The 12,517-nt window shown below is 41.4% G+C and overlaps 1 protein-coding gene across 3 annotated transcripts in view; it reads left to right on the top strand.

Annotated features, from left to right (window-relative positions):
• Positions 1–287: 287 nt before the first annotated feature.
• Positions 288–12,517, top strand: part of LOC135099285 (ankyrin-3-like) — a 76,913-nt gene continuing 64,683 nt past the window's right edge. For 2 of the 3 annotated variants that reach the window (XM_064001670.1, XM_064001669.1), the window contains exon 1: positions 288–443. The gene's annotated coding sequence lies outside the window, so the exon portion shown is untranslated. The remainder of the gene's footprint in view (positions 444–12,517) is intronic. The other variant, XM_064001673.1, reaches the window with a different exon arrangement.

Raw genomic sequence — 12,517 nt, forward strand, 5'->3', positions numbered from 1 at the left:
CCTCTGCAATTTTGCCTGAGCTTCCTCCTCCTCCTCCTCCTCCTCCTTCTCATTCTAATTCAGCTGTGCAAGGACCCAAAGGTTTAATATATGATTATATGTATATCGCTGGCAACTTTCACCACATCCTCTCTCTCTCTCTCTCTCTCTCTCTCTCTCTCTCTCTCTCTCTCTCTCTCTCTCTCTCTCTCATTGCATCTATTATTCTTACTTGTCTCTTCACTATATATTTAATAATGTTTTCCATATTCATTATCTTTCTTATACCTTACAACACACACACACACACACACACACACAGAGTTTTCCTGTTATGCACTCAAGCAGTAGGTTGAAAGACTTGATACAGGTTACACGTCGTTTTCTAGTGCATTCTCATGTGAGTGTGTGTTGTGGTGTCACATGAGGGAAGCAGGTGTGCTGTAGGCTGACAACCGTTTTGGGTAAGTAGAGAGAGAGAGAGAGAGAGAGAGAGAGAGAGAGAGAGAGAGAGAGAGAGAGAGAGAGAGAGAGAGAGAGAGACAGAATGTGTAAGGGATTAAGAGATTATGACAGACTAGTTGCAGAGATGTGAATAGGTGATGATGCTTGTGGGCGTGTCCCGGTATGGCACGGGCGTGAGCGAGATGATATGCGCATAGGTAGAGAAAGTGGCAGAGTGTGGTAAGGGGCGTGGCTGTGGTAGAGCCAGGGGATGAGCAGGAGCGAGGTCCTTCCCTCCCCGGCTCGTTAGTCAAGGCCCAGTGTTGCCAGATCTACCGATAAACCGATAGATCTACTGGATATTTGATGGATCTACCGATATACCGAATGATTTCGAAAATAAGGTCAAATCTACTGGATTTTCGTTCAAACCTACAGAGAAATCTACTGAGATACAGTTTCATGAGAGAGAGAGAGAGAGAGAGAGAGAGAGAGAGAGAGAGAGAGAGAGAGAGAGATGTAGGGGGTGGTGGGGTGCGGGATGTTGTGACTCACCGAACGTGTCTTGTTCATGTGTCAAATCTCGGCTGACGGACAACAACAAACAGAGACTGGTGTCACTGGCTCGTCTTCTGTCAGTATATGTGTCTCAGTGTCTGCAGGCTGTACCGTTCTCAAACACCTAAGCATATACCCACGCACCTGTACGTCTTTAGATAATATACTTACTTAGGCTGTTTAGAAATTAAATTTTTGTGTTGATTTTAAAATAGAGCCTCAAATATTAGCGGGCTGCATCGTTTGTGAAGGAAGGTTGGTGGTGTGTTACTTTTTTTTTTTTTATGTAGGAGGGACACTGGCCAAGGGCAACAAAAATCCAATAAAAAAAAAAAAAAAAGTCCGCTGAGATGCCGGTCCCAGAAAAGGTTCGAAACTAGCAGTCAAAAATTGAAGAATAAGTGTCTTGGAACCTCCCTCTTGAAGGAATTCAAGTCATGGGAAGGTGGAAATACAGAAGCAGGCAGGGAGTTCCAGAGTTTACCAGAGAAAGGGATGAATGAGTGAGAATACTTGTTAACTCTTGCATTAGAAAGGTGGACAGAATAGGGGTGAGAGGAAAAAGAAAATCTTGTGCAGCGAGGCCGCGGGAGGAGGGGAGGCATGCAGTTAGCAAGATCAGAAGAGCAGTTAGCACGAAAATAGCGGTAGAAGACAGCTAGAGATGCAACATTGCGGCGGTGAGAGAGAGGCTGAAGACAGTCAGTTATAGGAGAGGAGTTGATGAGACGAAAAGCTTTTGATTCCACCTTGTCTAGAAGAGCGGTATGAGTGGAACCCCCCAGACATGTGAAGCATATTCCATACATGGACGGATAAGGGCCTTGTACAGAGTTAGCATGTTGGGGGGGAGGGTTGAGAAAAACTGGCGGAGACGTCTCAAAACACCTAACTTCATAGAAGTTGTTTTAGCTAGAGATGAGATGTGAAGTTTCCAGTTCAGATTATAAGTAAAGGACAGACCAAGGATGTTCAGTGCAGAAGAGGGGGACAGCTGAATGTCATTAAAGAAGACAGGATAGTTGTCTGGAAGGTTATGTCGAGTTGATAGATGAAGGAATTGAGTTTTTGAGGCATTGAACAATACCAAGTTTGTTCTACCCAATCAGAAATTTTAGAAAGATCAAAAGTCAGGCGTTCTGTGGCTTCCCTGCGTGAAATGTTTACTTCCTAAATAAAGGATTGGACGTTTATGAAAAGACGTGGAAAAGTGCAGGGTGGTATCATCAGCATGGGAGTGGACAGGACAAGAAGTTTGAATTAGAAGGTCATTGATGAATAAGAATGTGAATGACAGGACAGAACCCTGAGGAACACCACTGATTTAGGAAAAGAACAGTGACCGTCTACCACAGAAGCAATAGAACGGTCAGAAAGGATACTTGGGATGAGGTTACAGAGAGGATAGAAGCCGTAGGAGGATAGTTTGGAAATCAATGTTTTGTGCCAGATATGTCAAATGCAACAACAAACGTTTTACCAAAATCTCTAAAAGAGGATGACCAAGACTCAGTAAGGAAAGCCAGAAGATAACCAGTAGAGCGGCCTTGACGGAACCCATACTGGCGATCAGATAGAAGGTTGTGAAGTAATAGATGTTTAGGAATCTTCCTGTTGAGGATAGATTTAAAAACATTAGATAGGCAGGGAATTAAAGCGATAGGACGGTAGTTTGAGGGATTAGAATGGTCACTCTTTTTAGGAACATGCTGAATGTAGGCAAACTTCCAGCAACAAGGAAAGCCAGATGCTGACAGACATAGTTGAGAGAGTTTGGCTAGACAAGGTGCAAGCACGGAAGCACAGTTTCGGACAACAATAGGAGGGACCCCATCAGGTCCAGACTGGTCCCTTCCGAGGGGTTAGGCCAGCGACGGCATGGAAAACATCATTGCAAAGAATTTTAATAGGTAGCACAAAGTAGTCAGAGGGTGGTGGAGAAGGAGGAACAAGTCCAGAATCGTCCAAGGTAGAGTTTTAGCAAGGATTTGAGCGAAGAGTTCAGCTTTAGAAATAGATGTGATAGCAGTGGTGTCTCTAGTTGAAATAAAGGAGGGAAAGAAGAAGAAGCAAAGTTATTGGAGATATTTTTGGCTAGATGCCAGAAGTCACGAGGGGAGTTAGATCTTGAAAGATTTTGACACTCTATTAATGAAGGAGTTTTGGCTAGTTGGAGAACAGACTTGGCATGGTTCCGGGCAGAAATATAAAGTGCATGAGATTCTGGTGATTGAATGCTTAAGTACCTTTTGTGGGCCACCTCTCTATCATGTATAGCACGAGAACAAGCTGTGTTAAACCAAGGTTTGGAAGGTTTAGGTCGAGAAAAAGAGTGAGGAATGTACGCCTCCATGCCAGACACTATCAGCTCTGTTATGCGCTCAGCACACAAAGACGGGTCTCTGACACGGAAGCAGTAGTCATTCCAAGGAAAATCAGCAAGATACCTCCTCAGGTCCCCCAAACTAGCAGAGGCAAAACCCCAAAGGCACCTTCGCTTAGGGGGATCCTGAGGAGAAATTGGAGCGATAGGACAAAATACAGATATGAGATTGTGATCGGAGGAGCCCAACAGAGAAGAGAGGGTGACAACATCAGCAGAAGGATTAGAGGTCAGGAAAAGGTCAAGAATGTTGGGCGTATCTCAAAGACGGTCAGGAATACGAGTAGGATGTTGCATCAATTGCTCTAGGTCGTGGAGGATAGCAAAATTGAAGGCTAGTTCACCAGGATGGTTAGTGAAGGGAGAGGAAAGCCAAAGCTGGTGGTGAACATTGAAGTCTCCAAGAGTGGAGATCTCTGCAAAAGGGAAGAGAGTCAGAATGTGCTCCACTTTGGAAGTTAAATGGTCAAAGAATTTCTTATAGTCAGAGGAGTTAGGTGAGAGGTATACAGCACAGATAAATTTAGTTTGAGAGTGACTCTGTAGTCGTAGTCAGATGATGAAAAACTCAGAAGATTGAAGAGCGTGGGCAAGAGAGCAGGTTAAGTCATTGCGCACATTAACGCTACCTCCAGGTTTGGATAAAAAATGAGGATAGAGAAAGTAGGAGGGCACAGAAAAGGGGCTACTGTCAGTTTCCTCAGACACCTGAGTTTCAGTGAGGAAAAGAAGACGAGGTTTAGAAGAGGAGAGGTGGTGTTCTACAGATTGAAAATTAGATCTTAGACCTCGAATGTTGCAGAAGTTAACGAAGAAAAAGTTGAGAGGGGGTGTCAACACACTTAGGGTTGTTGTCAGACCTGGGGACATTTGTGGTCCCCTCCCCAGATGGGGACTCCGAGTCTGGTGTAGGAGTCGCCATGATAATTTTGAAATTTTGAGTGAAGGGTGTGTTTGTTATTAGGTGCTTGTAGTTTTGTGTGGAGGAAGAGAGTTGTCTTTAGAGGGCAGGCTTTGTGTGTTGTGACACACAAAGGGAAACGTTCAGTGAGGTCACAGCTGGGTTTAGTGATAAATTCACAGCGCCCCCTGATCCAGTGCTTTAGACCTCACTGGGAGTAATTATCGTTTCGGCAGGTGCCTACTGTCTCCTCCTGTGTACTGCCTCCTCCTGTGTTTGTGTGTGTGTGTGTGTGTGTGTGTGTGTGTGTGTGTGTGTGTGTGTGTGTGTGTGTGTGTGTGTGTGTGTGTGTGTGTGTGTGTGTGTGTGTCTGTGTGTGTGTGTCCATGTCTTTGTGTATGTGTGTGTGTGCGTATGTCCATGTTGGTTTGTGTGTGTGTGTGTGTGTGTGTGTGTGTGTGTGTGTGTGTGTGATTCACGTACTGTCGTCTGCTGGTCACCCAGCCAGCCATTCCCATACGGAAAGAGCTGAGAGCTGATAGTGGCAGATCTTTCGGGTAGGACTGAAACCACTGACACACCACACACCGGGACAGCGAGGTCACAACCCCTCAGGTTACATCTCATACCTACTTGGTGCTAGGTGAACAGGGGCTACACATTAAGAGGTTCGCCCATTTGCCCCGCCGCACCCGGGATTCAAACCCAGGCCTTTTTGGTTGTGAGCCGAGCGTGCTAATCTCTACACTACACGGTGTGTGTGTGTGTGTGTGTGTGTGTGTGTGTGTGTGTGTGTGTGTGTGTGTGTGAGTGTGTGTGTGTGTATGTGTGTGTGTGTGTCTGTGTGTGTGTGTGTGTGTGTGTGTGTTTGAGTGTTTTTGTTTTTTTTTGTGTAGGAGGGACACTGGCCAAGGGCAACAAAAATCAAATTAAAAAAAAAAAGTCCACTGAGATGCCAGTCCCAGAAAAGGGTCCAAGGCGGTAGTCAAAAATTGAAGGATAAGTGTCTTGAAGCCTCCCTCTTGAAGGAATTCAAGTTATAGGAAAGTGGAAATACAGAAGCAGGTAAGGAGCTCCAGAGTTTACCAGAGAAGGGAATGAATGATTGAGAATACTGGTTAACTCTTGCGTTAGAGAGGTGGACAGAATAGGGGTGAGATAAAGAAGAAAGTCTTTTGCAGCGAGGCCGCGGGAGGAGGGGAGGCATGCAGTTAGCAAAATCAGAAGAGCAGTTAGCATGAAAATAGCGGTAGAAGACAGCTAGATATGCAACATTGCGGCGGTGAGAGAGAGGCTGAAGACAGTCAGTTAGAGAAGAGGAGTTGATGAGACGACACCCTGTCTAGAAGAGCAGTATGAGTGGAACCCCCCCAGACATGGACGGATAAGGTCCTTGTACAAAATATTTGAAAAAGCAATAGGAAAGCGACTGACAGTATTTCTAGAATCTTTCACCCTGGTATCAAACAATCAATTTGGATTCCGCAAAAATAAATCCAGAGAAACAGCAATACTGAAGTTTACAAGCGAAATATACAAGAATATGGAGAGAAAGAACCATGCAATAGGGTTTTTTTTTATTTGAGTAAAGTATTTGACTCTATTGATCATATTATTAGATAAGCTAGAAAACATTAGAGTTAGAGGATTACCACTAAAACAGTTTGCTAGTTACCTGTCAGGTAGGAAACAGCTTGTATTTTAGAAGAATTACATGTCAAATAAAAAAAAAAACTATTATTAAAGGTGTGCCACAAGGTTCTATATTAAGAAAATAACTATTATTAAAGGTGTGCCACAAGGTTCTATATTAAGTCCTATATTATTTATGGTATACATCAATGATATATGTAATGCTAGTGATATGCCTAGTTATGTTCTATTTGCCGATGATAAAAGCCGCCTCCTAACAGATAATGTTTTGTGTAACTTAAATGTAAAATTAAATCAAGAATTGCATAACATATTGAAATGGGTAACCGCAAATAAATTAACAGTAAACATTAATAAAACTAACTTCATATTGTTTCAAAGCCACTCTGTTGTCAGTAATTTCGGAATAGTTTCCTATGCAGGTTGTGAGCTGAATCTACAAAATTCTTAGGAGTTATTATTGGTGAAAATTTAAATTGGAAAAAACATGTACAGTCAGTGTGTTCAAACTTATCAAAAACTTGTGGAATTTTATTCAGAATTAGGTACAATGTTACAAGTGAAGCCTTACACAGCTTATATTATTCATTATGTTATCTGTACCTTATTAACTGTTCATCGATCTGGGGCTGTACTTGGCCTACGGTTGTGAATGATGTCTATGTAGCACAAAGGAAAATAGTAAAAACCATTGCCTTCAAAGGTAAATATGACTCCACCGACTTACTGTTTATGACTTAAATATACTAACTTTCGACCTCTTAAAGAAATATTTCATAACGCTGACCATATATAAAAATGTTAATGGTAATGATCCTAATAACATAATATTTAATGTATTCCACCATAGCCAAGGTACCCGAGGAAATCATCTTAATCTCTTTTGCCCACAAGCAAGAACTAGTCTGTATACAGTTTTCCATACACTGTGTTGGTCCTGAAGTATGAAACGTATTGCCTGATAATATATATATATATATATATATATATATATATATATATATATATATATATATATATATATATATATATATATATATATATATATATATATATATATATATATACATTTTTTTTCAAAAGTAAAATGAAAAAGTTCCTATTTAATATTCTAAGTCAAAACTAAGATCTGTAATAGAGTTTTAGCATTTTTTATACATTTGATTGATGTAACTTTTTACAAACATAACTTATCTTAAGGATATTAGCTCCTAAAAAATGGTGCAATAATATTATTTATTTTCTACTGTTCCTTATGATTTATATTGTTGCCCTGCCCTCTATATAAGTTGCATTTATATGTATATCACTCCTCTGTCTGCTAGGGAGCCTCGGCTCAGCAGGCTAGTGCCCGATTAATTATGTAATGCTACTTCTCTGTAAAAAAAAAAATGCTATTCTGAGAAATAAGCAATCAATCAATTAAATAAAAAAAAAAAATAAAAATAAATGAAATTAAGTTAGCAGCCGGAGGGGGGGGGTGAGAAAAACTGGCGGAGATATCTCAGAACACCTAACTTCATAGAAGCTGTTTTAGGTAGAGATGAGATGTGACACACCGAGGATGTTCAGTGTAGAAGAGGGGGACACTTGAGTGTCATCCTCTTCTACTCTGAATATCCTCGGTTTGTCGTTTACTTATAAAGGACAGATGTGTGTGTGTGTGTGTGTGTGTGTGTGTGTGTGTGTGTGTGTGTGTGTGTGTGTGTCTGTCTGTCTGTGTGTGTGTGTGTGTGTGTGTGTGTGTGTGTGTGTGTGTGTGTGTGTGTGTGTGTGTGTCTGTCTGTGTGTGTGTGTGTATGTGTGTGTGTGTGTGTGTCACTTGGGTGTTTTTACAATGCCGTTTCCCTGATCCGGAGGGGTGAGATGGTACATCTCTTTGAACAGCCTGTCTGTTGTCCGCCTATTGGGACTGGTTGGGTTCTGTGCACAGCAAGGGACTTGCGGTAAATTTGTTTGTGTTGTTTGTGTTTTCAATATCCTTTCTTTTGTTTTTCAGTGTGCTCCTTTTTCTTTCTGTTTTCATCGCTATGTATGTTTTTATTTGGATTTCAGGTGTGACGTTTTATACAATTAGCATGTATTGTCATGTTACTGGCCGAGTTTACCTTGAAAAGGAACACGTTTTCTTAGTGTCCCCCGTGTTCCAGTTACCTGCCTTGCGGACATTAGCCTTATTATTGGTTATAATTTAGTGTAAGGCTTATTTACTAATTTTTATAGTATTATTTTGTATTTTGTAGTATTATTCTCTTCATAATTTAAGTTCTCTATATCTTTGTATGTATAAGGGAGGAAACATATTTGAGGTGGAAATATGTTGAAACGAGGGGAGCTTGAGTGGGCAACAACACATTCCAAGGAGGGGAAGGCAGACCGCCTTAGGTCGTGAGGTAGAACGGAGAGGAAGCGTCTCTCAGGGACGTCGTGTCTTGTGAGGTGTGAGGAGAGAAAATATGGGAATTATCATTTGGGGACGCGGTGATGGCGTCTGAGTAAATTCCGGCGGCTGAGGGAAATAATTCAGTGGGCGGTGGAGGTGTAAACGGGTTGTGGTGTTGTGTGAAGTGATGAGAACGTCATGTATTAACGTGTACTACCTCATGTTTTTTGTGAATTATCATTAGTATCAATATATGTATGTATATATATATATATATATATATATATATATATATATATATATATATATATATATATATATATATATATATATATATATATATATATATATATATATATATATATATATATATATATATATATATATATATATATATATATATATATATATATATATATATATATATATATGTATATGTATATATATATATATATATATATATATATATATATATATATATATATATATATATATATATATATATATATATATATATATATATATATATATATATATACATGGTTATAACATAGAATAATCGTGTTTTCTATCCCCCAACATTGATCTGGTATTAGAGGTGATTCCAGGTGTGCTGTGTCAAGGTAAGGGCAGAGTGAGAGGGTGTAATTCTGGCGATTTCGGATAGGTCGGGTAGGCATTCGAAGCCTTTAAAAATCCAGACCTTTAAAACTTTCCAGGATCAGTGTACTGTCCACTTTCTTGGAAAGATAACCGGGATCGTACGATCGTAAGTAAGTAGCGATCGTAACAGTATATAACAGTGATTTATGAAAGACAACTCTCTACCTTCACACAAAATTACAAGCACCTAATAACACACACACCCTTCACTCAAAAAATTTAAAATCATGGCGACTCCTACACCAACCTCGGAGTCCCCATCTGGGGAGGGGACCATAAATGTCCCCAGGTCGGACTGCCTTTCCGTCGACGACCCTAAGTGTCTTGACACCCCCCTCAACATTTTCTTTATTAACTTCTGCAACACTCGCGGTCTAAGATCTAATTTTCAATCTGTAGAACACCACCTCTCCTCTTCTAAATCTCATCTTCTTTTCCTCACTGAAACTCAGGTGTCTGAGGCAACTGACAGTAGTCCCTTTTCTGTTCCCTCCTACTTTCTCTATCCTCATTTTCGATCCAAACCTGGATGCTGCGTTTATGTGCGCAATGACTTAACCTGCTCTCGTGCCCACGCTCTTGAATCTTCCGAGTTTTCCACCATCTGACTACGACTACAGAGTCATTCTCATACTAAATTTATCTGTGCTGTATACCTCTCTCCTAACTCCTCTGACTATAAGAAATTCTTTGACTACTTAACTTCCAAAGTGGAGCACATTCTGACCCTCTTCCCTTTTGCAGAGATCTCCATTCTTGGAGACTTCAATGTTCACCACCAGCTTTGGCTTTCCTCTCCCTTCACTGACCATCCTGGTGAACTAGCCTATAACTTTGCTATCCTCCATGATCTAGAGCAATTGGTGCAACACCATACTCGTATTCCTGACCGTCTTGGAGATACGCCCAACATTCTTGACCTTTTCCTGACCTCTAATCCTTCTGCTTATGCTGTCACCCTTTCTTCTCCGTTGGGCTCCTCCGATCACAATCTCATATCTTTATCTTGTCCTATCACTCCAATCCCTCCTCAGGATCCCTCTAAGCGAAGGTGCCTCTGGCGTTTTGCCTCTGCTAGTTGGGGGAACCTGAGGAGGTATTTTGCTGATTTTCCTTGGAATGACTACTGCTTCCGTGTCAAAGACCCGTCTTTGTGTGCTGAGCGCATAACAGAGGTGATAGTGTCTGGCATGGAGGCGTACATTCCTCACTCTTTTTCTCGTCCTAAACCTTCTAAACCTTGGTTTAACACAGCTTGTTCTGGTGCTATACATGATAGAGAGGTGGCCCACAAAAGGTACTTAAGCCTTCCATCACCAGAATCTCATGCACTTTATACTTCTGCTTGGAACCATGCCAAGTCTGTTCTCCAACTAGCCAAAAACTCCTTCATTAACAGAAAATGTCAAAACCTATGAAGATCTAACTCCCTTCGTGACTTCTGGCATCTAGCCAAAAATATCTCCAATAATTTTGCTTCTTCTTTCCCTCCTCTACTTCAACCAGATGGCACCACTGCTATCACATCTATTTCTAAAGCTGAACTCTTTGCTCAAACCTTTGCTAAAAACCCTACCTTGGATGATTCTGGGCTTGTTCCTCCCTCTCCTCCACCCTCTGACTACTTCATGCCACGTATTAAAATTCTTCGCAATGATGTTTTCCATGCCCTCGCTGGCCTAAGCCCTCGGAAGGCTTATGGACCTGATGGGGCCCCTCCTATTGTTCTCCGAAACTGTGCCTCCGTGCTTGCACCTTGCCTAGTCAAACTCTTTCAGCTCTGTCTGTCAACATCTACCTTTGCTTTTTGCTGGAAGTTTGCCTACATTCAACCTGTTCCTAAAAAGGGTGACCGCTCTAATCCCTCAAACTACCGTCCTATTGCTTTAATTTCCTGCTTATCTAAAGTTTTTTAATCTATCCTCAACAGGAAGATTCTTAAACATCTATCACTTCACAACCTTCTATCTGATCGCCAGTATGGGTTCCGTCAAGGCCGCTCTACTGGTGATCTTCTGGCTTTCCTTACTGAGTTTTGGTCATCCTCTTTTAGAGATTTTGGTGAAACTTTTGCTGTTGCCTTGGACATATCAAAAGCCTTTGATAGAGTCTGGCACAAAGCTTTGATTTCCAAACTACCCTCCTACGGTTTCTATCCTTCTCTCTGTAACTTCATCTCAAGTTTCCTTTCTGACCGTTCTATTGCTGCTGTGGTAGACGGTCACTGTTCTTCTCCTAAATCTAACAGTGGTGTTCCTCAGGGTTCTGTCCTGTCACCCACTCTCTTCTTATTATTCATTAATGATCTTCTAAACCAAACTTCTTGTCCTATCCACTCCTATGCTGATGATACCACCCTGCACTTTTCCACGTCTTTTCATAGACGTCCAACCCTTCAGGAGGTAAACATAGCACGCAGGGAAGCCACAGAACGCCTGACTTCTGATCTTTCTAAAATTTCTGATTGGGGCAGAGCAAACTTGTTTGCTCTGCTCAATGCCTCAAAAACTCAATTCCTCCATTGTTCAATGCCTCAAAAACTCAATTCCTCCATCTATCAACTCGACACAACCTTCCAGACAACTATCCCCTCTTCTTCAATGACACTCAACTGTCCCCCTCTTCTACACTGAACATCCTCGGTCTGTCCTTTACTTATAATCTGAACTGGAAACTTCACATCTCACCTCTAGCTAAAACAGCTTCTATGAAGTTAGGTGTTCTGAGACGTCTCCGCCAGTTTTTCTCACCCCACCAGCTGCTAACTCTGTACAAGGGGCTTATCCGTCCATGTATGGAGTATGCTTCACATGTCTGGGGGGGTTCCACTCATACTGTTCTTCTAGACAGGGTGGAATCAAAAGCTTTTCGTCTCATCAACTCTTCTCCTCTAACTGACTGTCTTCAGCCCCTCTCTCACCGCCGCAATGTTGCATATCTAGCTGTCTTCTACCGCTATTTTCATGCCAACTGCTCTTCTGATCCTGCTAACTGCATGCCTCCCCTCCTTCCGCGGCCTCGTTGCACAAGACTTTCTTCTTTCTCTCACCCCTATTCTGTCCACCTCTCTAACGCAAGAGTTAACCAGTATTCTCAATCATTCATCCCTTTCTCTGGTAAACTCTGGAACTCCCTGCCTGCTTCTGTATTTCCACCTTCCTATGACTTGAATTCCTTCAAGAGGGAGGTTTCAAGACACTTATCCACCAATTTTTGACCACTGCTTTGACCCTTTTATGGGACTGGCATTTCAGTGGGCATTTTTTTTATTAGATTTTTGTTGCCCTTGGCCAGTATCCTTCCTACATAAAAAAAAAAAAAAAAAGAATGAGTAGCTATTCTTTCTTAAAAATAGACCCAATACTTCCATTTATATATTCTGAGTCATAGAACTATATAAAAACTTTTTTTTTTTTTATCGTTCTGGGAGAGAGCACATTTATTTCTAAAAAACGTCACTACAGGGTGCATGAGCTTAGAAAAGATTGGAAAGCATTAAGCGAAAGGACTGCTGTGTTGTACCTTGGATAACTGAGAGTGGCAAAGGCTGTGG

The sequence above is a fragment of the Scylla paramamosain genome, unplaced genomic scaffold (assembly GCF_035594125.1).
Source record: "Scylla paramamosain isolate STU-SP2022 unplaced genomic scaffold, ASM3559412v1 Contig115, whole genome shotgun sequence".
NCBI classification, from domain to species: Eukaryota; Metazoa; Arthropoda; class Malacostraca; order Decapoda; family Portunidae; genus Scylla; species Scylla paramamosain.